We start from the raw sequence: 12,126 nt of genomic DNA, 5'->3' as shown, positions 1-12,126 counted from the left end.
ACATAGTATAGTAAGGCGTTTTTTTTGCGCCAAAATTCATGATGATTTTTTTTCAAAGAAAACCTTTCTGGAGTGTTTTTCACGCCCTCCTTTACATTATTTCATCATATGGCACGTTTTTACAACATGTTTGAAAAATGTCTTTTTTTTTCGACATAGTATAGTAAGGCGTTTTTTTTTGCGCCAAAATTCATGATGATTTTTTTTTCAAAGAAAACCTTTCTGGAGTGTTTTTCACGGCCTCCTTTACATTATTTCATCATATGGCACATTTTTACAACATGTTTGAAAAATCGTCATTTTTTTTCGACATAGTATAGTAAGGCGTTTTTTTTGCGCCAAAATTCATGATGATTTTTTTTCAAAGAAAACCTTTCTGGAGTGTTTTTCACGCCTCCTTTACATTATTTCATCATATGGCACGTTTTTACAACATGTTTGAAAAATGTCTTTTTTTTCGACATAGTATAGTAAGGCGTTTTTTTTGCGCCAAAATTCATGATGATTTTTTTTTTCAAAGAAAACCTTTCTGGAGTGTTTTTCACGGCCTCCTTTAGATTATTTCATCATATGGCACGTTTTTACAACATGTTTGAAAAATGTCTTTTTTTTCGACATAGTATAGTAAGGCGTTTTTTTTGCGCCAAAATTCATGATGATTTTTTTTTCAAAGAAAACCTTTCTGGAGTGTTTTTCACGGCCTCCTTTACATTATTTCATCATATGGCACGTTTTTACAACATGTTTGAAAAATGTCTTTTTTTTTCGACATAGTATAGTAAGGCGTTTTTTTTTGCGCCAAAATTCATGATGATTTTTTTTTCAAAGAAAACCTTTCTGGAGTGTTTTTCACGGCCCTCCTTTACATTATTTCATCATATGGCACGTTTTTACAACATGTTTGAAAAATGTCTTTTTTTTTCGACATAGTATAGTAAGGCGTTTTTTTTTGCGCCAAAATTCATGATGATTTTTTTTCAAAGAAAACCTTTCTGGAGTGTTTTTCACGGCCTCCTTTACATTATTTCATCATATGGCACGTTTTTACAACATGTTTGAAAAATGTCATTTTTTTTCGACATAGTATAGTAAGGCGTTTTTTTTGCGCCAAAATTCATGATGATTTTTTTTTCAAAGAAAACCTTTCTGGAGTGTTTTTCACGGCCCTCCTTTACATTATTTCATCATATGGCACGTTTTTACAACATGTTTGAAAAATGTCTTTTTTTTTCGACATAGTATAGTAAGGCGTTTTTTTTTGCGCCAAAATTCATGATGATTTTTTTTTCAAAGAAAACCTTTCTGGAGTGTTTTTCACGGCCTCCTTTACATTATTTCATCATATGGCACGTTTTTACAACATGTTTGAAAAATGTCTTTTTTTTTCGACATAGTATAGTAAGGCGTTTTTTTTTGCGCCAAAATTCATGATGATTTTTTTTTCAAAGAAAACCTTTCTGGAGTGTTTTTCACGCCCTCCTTTACATTATTTCATCATATGGCACGTTTTTACAACATGTTTGAAAAATGTCTTTTTTTTTCGACATAGTATAGTAAGGCGTTTTTTTTTGCGCCAAAATTCATGATGATTTTTTTTTTCAAAGAAAACCTTTCTGGAGTGTTTTTCACGGCCTCCTTTACATTATTTCATCATATGGCACGTTTTTACAACATGTTTGAAAAATGTCTTTTTTTTTCGACATAGTATAGTAAGGCGTTTTTTTTTGCGCCAAAATTCATGATGATTTTTTTTTCAAAGAAAACCTTTCTGGAGTGTTTTTCACGGCCTCCTTTACATTATTTCATCATATGGCACGTTTTTACAACATGTTTGAAAAATCACATTTTTTTTCGACATAGTATAGTAAGGCGTTTTTTTTGCGCCAAAATTCATGATGATTTTTTTTTCAAAGAAAACCTTTCTGGAGTGTTTTTCACGGCCTCCTTTACATTATTTCATCATATGGCACGTTTTTACAACATGTTTGAAAAATGTCTTTTTTTTTCGACATAGTATAGTAAGGCGTTTTTTTTTGCGCCAAAATTCATGATGATTTTTTTTCAAAGAAAACCTTTCTGGAGTGTTTTTCACGGCCTCCTTTACATTATTTCATCATATGGCACGTTTTTACAACATGTTTGAAAAATGTCTTTTTTTTTCGACATAGTATAGTAAGGCGTTTTTTTTGCGCCAAAATTCATGATGATTTTTTTTTCAAAGAAAACCTTTCTGGAGTGTTTTTCACGGCCTCCTTTACATTATTTCATCATATGGCACGTTTTTACAACATGTTTGAAAAATGTCTTTTTTTTTCGACATAGTATAGTAAGGCGTTTTTTTTGCGCCAAAATTCATGATGATTTTTTTTTCAAAGAAAACCTTTCTGGAGTGTTTTTCACGGCCTCCTTTACATTATTTCATCATATGGCACGTTTTTACAACATGTTTGAAAAATGTCTTTTTTTTTCGACATAGTATAGTAAGGCGTTTTTTTTGCGCCAAAATTCATGATGATTTTTTTTCAAAGAAAACCTTTCTGGAGTGTTTTTCACGGCCTCCTTTACATTATTTCATCATATGGCACGTTTTTACAACATGTTTGAAAAATTCCTTTTTTTTTCGACATAGTATAGTAAGGCGTTTTTTTTGCGCCAAAATTCATGATGATTTTTTTTTCAAAGAAAACCTTTCTGGAGTGTTTTTCACGGCCTCCTTTACATTATTTCATCATATGGCACGTTTTTACAACATGTTTGAAAAATGTCTTTTTTTTTCGACATAGTATAGTAAGGCGTTTTTTTTGCGCCAAAATTCATGATGATTTTTTTTCAAAGAAAACCTTTCTGGAGTGTTTTTCACGGCCTCCTTTACATTATTTCATCATATGGCACGTTTTTACAACATGTTTGAAAAATGTCTTTTTTTTTCGACATAGTATAGTAAGGCGTTTTTTTTGCGCCAAAATTCATGATGATTTTTTTTTCAAAGAAAACCTTTCTGGAGTGTTTTTCACGGCCTCCTTTACATTATTTCATCATATGGCACGTTTTTACAACATGTTTGAAAAATGTCTTTTTTTTTCGACATAGTATAGTAAGGCGTTTTTTTTGCGCCAAAATTCATGATGATTTTTTTTTCAAAGAAAACCTTTCTGGAGTGTTTTTCACGGCCTCCTTTACATTATTTCATCATATGGCACGTTTTTACAACATGTTTGAAAAATGTCTTTTTTTTTCGACATAGTATAGTAAGGCGTTTTTTTTTGCGCCAAAATTCATGATGATTTTTTTTTCAAAGAAAACCTTTCTGGAGTGTTTTTCACGGCCCTCCTTTACATTATTTCATCATATGGCATGTTTTTACAACATGTTTGAAAAATGTCTTTTTTTTTCGACATAGTATAGTAAGGCGTTTTTTTTGCGCCAAAATTCATGATGATTTTTTTTTCAAAGAAAACCTTTCTGGAGTGTTTTTCACGGCCTCCTTTACATTATTTCATCATATGGCACGTTTTTACAACATGTTTGAAAAATGTCTTTTTTTTTCGACATAGTATAGTAAGGCGTTTTTTTTGCGCCAAAATTCATGATGATTTTTTTTTCAAAGAAAACCTTTCTGGAGTGTTTTTCACGGCCTCCTTTACATTATTTCATCATATGGCATGTTTTTACAACATGTTTGAAAAATGTCTTTTTTTTTCGACATAGTATAGTAAGGCGTTTTTTTTGCACCAAAATTCATGATGATTTTTTTTTCAAAGAAAACCTTTCTGGAGTGTTTTTCACGGCCTCCTTTACATTATTTCATCATATGGCACGTTTTTACAACATGTTTGAAAAATGTCTTTTTTTTTCGACATAGTATAGTAAGGCGTTTTTTTTTGCGCCAAAATTCATGATGATTTTTTTTTTCAAAGAAAACCTTTCTGGAGTGTTTTTCACGGCCTCCTTTACATTATCTCATCATATGGCATGTTTTTACAACATGTTTGAAAAATCTCATTTTTTTTCAACATAGTATAGTAAGGCGTTTTTTTTGCGCCAAAATTCTTGATGATTTTTTTTTCCAAAGAAAACCTTTGTTGAGTGTTTTTCACAGCCTGCTTTAGAATATTTCATCATATGGCATGTTCTCACAACATGTTGAAAAATGATATTTTTTGACATAGTATACTATGGCGTTTTTTTGCCCAAAATTCATGATGATTTTTTTTTCAAAGAAAACCTTTCTGGAGTGTTTTTCACAGCCTACTTTACATTATTTCCTCATATGGCACGTTTTTACAAAATGTCCAACACACGTCCAAAATGTGAAAAAAATGTCATAGTTTAGTATGTCATCCAAAATATGGAAAAAAAATGTCATACTTTAGTATGTCATCCAAAATGTCACAAAAACGTCATAGTTTAGTATGTCGTCCAAAATATGGAAAAAAAATGTCATAGTTTAGTATGTCGTCCAAAATATGGAAAAAAAAGTCAGTTTGGTATGTCGTTCAAAATGTGAAAAAAATGTCATTGTTTAGTATGTCGTCCAAAATGTGTACGTCACAATTAAAACTCCTTTAACTTAACATCTGTGAACAAAACAAAAATGTATCAACAAAGTTTTCTGTTAGTTTGTGTTCTTCTAAGTTTAACTCCAAGATTTTAAATACTTTCATTTACTGCAACTGAGTATCTACTCCAAATGTCTCACTAATAATCATTATCAGCCTTAAAATCCCACAAAACAGCCCTCTATACTCCACCACACTTAGTACAGTCCGGTTCCCCCTTCTATAAATCTGCTTGGAATCTTCCACTTCCTGTTTGTCAAAGTGGCCTTCTTCCTGGACAGGTTTTTTTGGAGCTCATGCAACAAACATTTTGGGTAAGTGCACTTTAATATGGATGGATGACACTGAATTAGAGTCTGTTTTAATGAGACTGAGTTAAGATGTGCAGCTCTGTCATTAAATAATAAATTATTTCTTAGAATTCACAGAGAAAAGTCTGAAATGTTTGCTAGGTTAGCGTCCCACATGTTCTTTAGCTCAGCTAAAGCTAACTCTCTCCAACTTCTGGATCTCTTGAGTTGCTTGTTGTTAAAATATCTTGCTATAGGTGCTGAAGCTCAGCAAGTCTGAGATGTTTGTTCAAAATCAGCTCATTCTCAAGTCTGATTTGAACTGTCCTCTTTTGTTTGAACTTTCCCTAAACTTAGGAGTTAATGACAGAGCAACACATCCAGACTCAGTCTCATTTATGTAGAGATTAAACTTCAGTGTCATTCATTGATGTTAAAGTGCAGTTCTTCAAATGTTTGTTGCACATGTTCCCGACCAAACCAGTCCAGGTGGAAGACGATGTGAAGAGAAAGCTCCAGAGGATGAATATCACACATTTACGTTGGAAATAAATGTCCTTTAATTAGATGTTGTCATGCAAAAGTTGGATTTCCCTTTAATGATGTTCAAATCTTTGTTGAATGTTTTGTTGATGTTGGTTTCTAAATGTTTTCTGACACTCGGCCCCAAAGATTAAAACCTTTTACGGCTCACAAGCTGCAACAATTCACACATTATCAACTATCTTTCTGACTAAACTAAGATAAAAAGTGAAAAACTGCCTGATTCCTGCATCATGAATGTAAATCTGTTTGGTTTTTATGACAGTAAACTGAATATATTTGGGTTTGACATTTTATAAACCAAAACAAGAAATGAATTCGTGGAGAAAACAATCAACAGATTAATGGACAAAGAAAATGTGTTTTCCAACATATATGGCTGAATTACTCCAACATTACAAGATACATACAGTTTTAATTCAATTTTATTTATATTACGCCAGTTACAGGTCAAATTGTCTCAAGACGCTTTATTTTTATATTTTTTTGTCATATTTGAAATATGACAAAGTAAGAAATTTAAACATCTTGACAAATCAAATTTATTATTTGGTTTTTAAGAGACTAATGGACAATTAAAATAAGTTTCTCCACTAAAACTAATAAACATGAGGTCAAATAGAAGGAAGAGTTTTAAATACTGCAGTCCCACGATGACAGGAATAAAGTTTGTCAAGAAAAAGTAAATCTGTTGGTTGTTGATTCCATTAAAGTCCTAATAATTGATAATAAAGTGTGATACTAAAGGTTTGTGGTGCTAAAAATCTCAAAGATACGAAGTTGAACATGTGGATGGAGGTTGATAAAAGTTGACCAACTCCATGGATTTTCTGGATGGTGGTTAAAGACCTGCTCTTCTAGTGGTCTTCCTTCCAGTGGCTGTAAAAAGTCAGTCCATCCTGGCCACCTTCAACACCTCTTCATGACAAGTTGTTGTGCCTCGGACCTGGTGGAAGCTCCAGAAACTGGGGAAAACCCGTGGCGACTCGAAGAACTCGTGGCGACTCGAAGAACTCGTGGGGCGGAGGAAGGTGTGGTGGGTGGTGGGGGGAGGTGGGGGAGTAGAGGGGGGAGGCCGCCACCCACCTCCCCGCCCACTCTCCGCCCTGACTCCACCCAGACTCCGCCTTGGCTCTGCCCATGTGGTCACTTCACAAACTACGATGCCAAAGGGACGACGAATTTATTTCTTTTCATCTGATCTGTAGCTCAGTGAGTTAAGGATTTGCCTATGGAGCTGCAGGTCGCTGGTTCAAGACCAGACACTTCTTAAACTTTTCTCAAAATCCTGGCAAAGACAAAGAAAGAAAAGTGCCAGTGCTGGGTCTTGAACCTGCGACCCTCCACTCTGTAGTCCTCCTCTTATCCCCCTGAGCTACTCGCTCAGATACTAATTCTTCTTTTTTTTGCGCATTTATCATCTATTTTTTGTCGTTTTCGAGTTTTTTTTTTAACTCGAGTCTCGACTCGACCGTTTTTTCTCAGGAGGTTGGACTTCAGCCTTTGAGCTGGAGGGTTGAACCTTCAGTTCCAAGACTTTCCAAGCCTCCACACCTCCCGAGTCCTCAGGACCTGAGCTTTCACACAGTCTGAGGGCTGAAATTTTCTAAGTCCCACAGTAGTTCTCTGTTGGATTGAACTTTCACACAGTCCAAGGACTGATATCTTCCAAGTTCCTCAGTAGTTCTCTGTTAGTTTGAACCTTCAGACAGTCTGAGGACTGAAATCTTAAAAGTTTCTCAGCACTTGTCTGTTAGTTTGAACCTTTCCACAGTCTGAGGACTGAAAACCTAAAGGTTCTTGAGTACTTCTCTGTTAGTTTGAACCTTTAGACAGTGTGAGGACTGAAATCTTAAGTTTCTCAGTACTTCTCTGTTAGTTTGTGGTTTTACTTTATGGTCAGAAGCCTTAAAACTTGTGACCATGAGTCTTGAGTCTGGAGTTTTCTGAAATGAGTTCTTAGTAAATCTGTCCACAATCAAACCAAGAACATAGAAAGAGGAAATGTTTGAAGAAACAACTTGGTGTTTTCATTTCAGACTAGAAAACACTTTAAGACTTTTATCTGTTTTATCTCTTTTTGATCATTTTATTGTCTCTTCTGTTTAATTTGATCTTCTAAAGTCTAACTGGTGTCTTTTCAAATGTTGTGTCTGTAGTTTGATTCTTCTTAAATGTTTAGTTTTGCTCTTTTCTCACCTTTTATTCTTTTCTAATATCTGATTTCATTTCCAAATGTTTTGTCTTTTTAATGTTTGTTTTTTCAAATGTTTTATCAGCTTGTTTAAAAATTTTCCTTTTCTTTCCCAATGTTTAATTTTTCCATTAAATCTTTAAGGTTTTTCTTTTTAAATGTTTTAGCACCTTTTAATGTTTAATTTCCTTTTTAAATGCTTCATTGTATTTTCTGTTTAATTCCTATTCAAAGTTTTATTGTCTTTAAGATTTCTAATTAAACATTTAATTTTTTGATTAAATGTTTTGTCTTTTCAAAGGTTTAATACTCTAATTAAATGTTTAGCATTTTTTAAATCTTTAATGTTCTTGTTTAATTGTATTTTTTAAATGTTTAATTATCTAAAATATTTCATCTTTAATGTTTAATATTTTTGTTCAAAAAATTTTGTTCATTTTCATAATTACATGTTGTAGCTTCTGTTTAATAATCTAATTCAATATTTTGCCTGTTTAATATCATTTAATTGTATTTAATGTTTAATTTTTTTATGTTTTATTGTATTAAATGTTTTTTTCCTTTGATTGCTTTTTTAATGTAGTTTATTTCTTTAATCTTTTTTTTCTGTCAAGATTTTAACCCTAACCTTGAAAATGAAACAAAACCTTAAATCACAATGAAAATATTTCTGTTGTCACAATCATGAGTTAGTCAATTATTCACTTTATCAGTTCAACTTTATTTGTTTAGCACCTTTCACACATGACAAAACTAAACAAGCAAAGAGATAAAACTATGATTAAAACTCAAAAATATATTTTTTAAAAAAGATTTAATATGGTAATAAAATCTGTTGTGTCCAGGGGATGGAGGGAGTTTATTGAAGTCTTCTTGGGCTCACATGGGAAATCATTTAAAATATAAACTTGATATTCAGTCTAAGTAAACTGGGAACTGCAGAGCGACAGAAGAACCAACAATATCTCCTGTTTTCTCCTTTAATGAGTCAACTCTTCCTGTGCTTTCAGACCAAAGAACTACAGACTCTTCACAACCTGCTCAAACTCTTGGTACAGGACCTCACCACACGGGTCAAGAAGGTTTCCGTCTCATTTCTACTCTGAAGCTCACCTTCTCCTGCTCAAACAGCTGACAAATGTTTCTGCTGCTCTAAAGTCTGGTCTCCAGAACTTCCTAAAAACTCTCAAAGTCTCTTCTGCTGCATGTTGCTTTGTAGAACAGTTACAGAAAACCTCACTAAACAACATGGAGGAGCCTCAAGATAGTCGTCCAAATGAAACCATACAAAAACCAAACTAGTACAACCCAAACGCTAAAGTCTCCTGCAGCCTACCAGAGAACCTCTGAGAACAGAGAATCAGGACAGGAACTCTTACCTTCTGGACAACCAAGCTTGGTTCACAAACAAGAATACAGAATGTGTCTGACCAAAAACCTCTAAAGACTCACTACAGCCAAGATAAAGACACAACTCAGCTGCATCAAACCCACTAATCACTGCACCCATTAGCACCATGTGCTACCTGTGGCTAAAGGACCACATTTACCAAGACAACTATCCAGTACAAAGCCCTAAAACACACCAAGAAACACATTAAAGACTATTTTACTGCTGGAAGCTGCAAGCCAACGCCTAAAGAACAAACTGAAGCAACAGAGCCAAACCCGGTTCAGTGGTGAAGAGAAACAGGAAATGTTTGGCTGCAGCTAAACAAAGCAGGAAGACACTGAGCTGCTCAGGTGTTCCTGATAACACCAAGCAGCCACCTGGACAGCCAATAGGAACACAGCTTACTGGAAGTCCAGAGGGCTGGCTTAGTGAAGTAAATTTAGTTTAAAGTTGAAGCAGAAAGTTAACAAAGAAAGTTGAAAACCACCTTCTGATACCTGAAATCTCTGAGTTTTCACACAAAGAACACCTGAACATGTCAAACTGGTTCCATAGTAGAACCATCATTGTAAAAACGTCATAGTATGGTGTGTTGCTCCAAAAACATTAGGACTCGGCTGTCTGGGGTCGCCGAGGAGCAACACAAAAACAGGACAAACGCTGGTTTTCAGGGGGTTAGACGGCTATTTATTTGAAAGAGGAAGTTTACAACAACACAACATGAGCAGAAAAATCACGTCTGTCTTTAGTTCAGCTGAAAATATTAGTTTTTGTCTTTTTTCTTTTCTTACAGTTACAGAAATGGTTTGATTGCAGTGATAGCCTCAAAAGGTTGTGCAATAAAATATGAAGTTAAGGGTACAGTCATTTTTGTCCAGGTCTGTTTCATGAGTTTATTTTTTTAAATAATTCTGTTGAACCACGGTTCAAAAGCAATGTCTGATTTTCATTGCTTAACTTTCATAGAATTTTTATTTATTATTACTTTTGTCAGATTAAAATTATTTCTGTGACCATTGTGGGTTTTTCTTTCATTAACCGAGGGGTACCAACAATTTTGTCCACGTATGTATACCAGTAAAACTTCACTGATTTTTATGTGAATGTTCTTAAAGAATGTTTTAGAGATGAATGATGACAGATGAGGGGATATCCTCTCCTGAAGATGATTAAAATTTGACCGAAACGTCATAGTTTAGTATGTCGTCCAAAATGTGGACAAGACGTCATAGTTTAGTATGTCGTCTAAAATGTGAAAAAAATGTCATAGTTTAGTATGTCGTCCAAAATGTGAAAAAAACGTCATAGTTTAGTATGTCGTCCAAAATATGGAAAAAACATCATAGTTTAGTATGTCGTCCAAAATGTCACAAAAAGGCATAGTTTAGTATGTCGTCCAAAATGTGAAAAAAAAGGTCATAGTTTAGTATGTCGTCCAAAATGTGGACAACACGTCAGAGTTTAGTATGTCGTCCAAAATGTGGACAACACGTCATAGTTTAGTATGTCGTCCAAAATGTGGAAAAAACATCATAGTTTAGTATGTCGTCCAAAATATATTTAAAAAAAAGTCATAGGTTAGTATGTTGTCCAAAATATGGAAAAAAAATGTCATAGTTTAGTATGTCGTCCAAAATGTGAAAAAAACGTCATAGTTTAGTATGTCGTCCAAAATGTAGAAAAAACGTCATAGTTTAGTATGTCGTCCAAAATATATAAAAAAAAGTCATAGGTTAGTATGTCGTCCAAAATGTCACAAAAAAGTCATAGTATAGTATGTCGCTCTAAAAACGTCATAGAAAAGCCTTTCGTCCACAAAAGGTTACGTCCCGGCTGTCTGAAGTAGGTGAGCAACAACAAAAAAACAGTCCAAACGCTGGTTTCCAGAGGGTTAGAAGAGTATTCATTTGAAAGAGTAAGTTTACAACAACACAACATGTGAGGGGGTTAAAAGCAAATGGGTGTTAGTAAAATAAAAATAAACAGAACTAAAAGTGAACTTCACGTTGACATTGATGGGCATTCCAACCAGGAACCAAGTAAAAGATAATCAATATGAAATTTTTTTTTCGTTAAATCTTTGTTAAATGTTTTACCACCTTTTAATGTTTAATTTTCTTTTTAAATGATTCATTGTATTTTCTGTTTAATTCCTATTCGAAGTTTTATTGTCTTTAAAATTTAATTTTCTAATTAAACATTTAATTTTTTTAAGTAAAATTTTGTGTTTTTAAAGGTTTAGTAATCTAATTAAATGTTTTGTATTTTTTTAAATGTTTAATATTATTCTTGTTTAAAAAGTATTTTTTTTAAATGTTTAATATTATTCTTGTTTAAAAAGTGTTTTTTTAATGTTTAATATTATTCTTGTTTAAAAAGCATTTTTTAAAAAATGTTTAATATCACTCTTGTTTTAAAAAGTTTTTTTTTTTTTTTTTTAAGTTATTTTTTTGGCTTTATTTAGGTGCAGTGAGAGAGAGAAAACAGGGGAGAAGACATGCAGCAAAGGGCCACGAATGGGAATCGAACCCGGGCCGCTGTGTCGGAGACCAGTCCCTGTACACGGATCACCTGCTTAACGTGGTGACCTATACTGGCACCCACATGATATGTTTTTAAATGTTTAATATTATTCTTGTTTAAAAAGTATTTTTTTTAAATGTTTAATATTATTCTTGTTTAAAAAGTATTTTTTTTGTAAAAGTTTAATATTATTCTTGTTTTAAAAGTGGTTTGTTTTAAATGTTTAAGATCATTGCTTAAAAAGTTTTTTTTTTTTTAAAAAGTATTTTTTTTGGCCTGTTTTTTTTTTGGCTTTATTTAGGTGCAGTGAGAGAGAGACAGAAAACAGGGGAGAAGAGCAGGGGGAAGACATGCAGCAAAGGGCCACGAGTGGGAATCGAACCCGGACCGCTGTGTCGGAGACCAACCCCTGTACATGAATCACCTGCTTAACCTGGTGTGCTATACTGGCACCCACACAATATATTTTTAAATGTTTAATGTCCTTCTTGTTTAAAAAGCGGGTTTTTTAAAGGTGTAATTGTCTGAAGCATTTTCTCTGTAATTTTTAATAATGTTATTTGAAAAATTTTGTTTAATTTCATACTTACGTGTTTTGTATCGTCTTTAATTTTCTAATTCAAT

Source organism: Amphiprion ocellaris, chromosome 2 (genome assembly GCF_022539595.1).
Source record: "Amphiprion ocellaris isolate individual 3 ecotype Okinawa chromosome 2, ASM2253959v1, whole genome shotgun sequence".
Classification (NCBI taxonomy): Eukaryota; Metazoa; Chordata; class Actinopteri; family Pomacentridae; genus Amphiprion; species Amphiprion ocellaris.
This window is presented reverse-complemented; position numbering follows the sequence as displayed.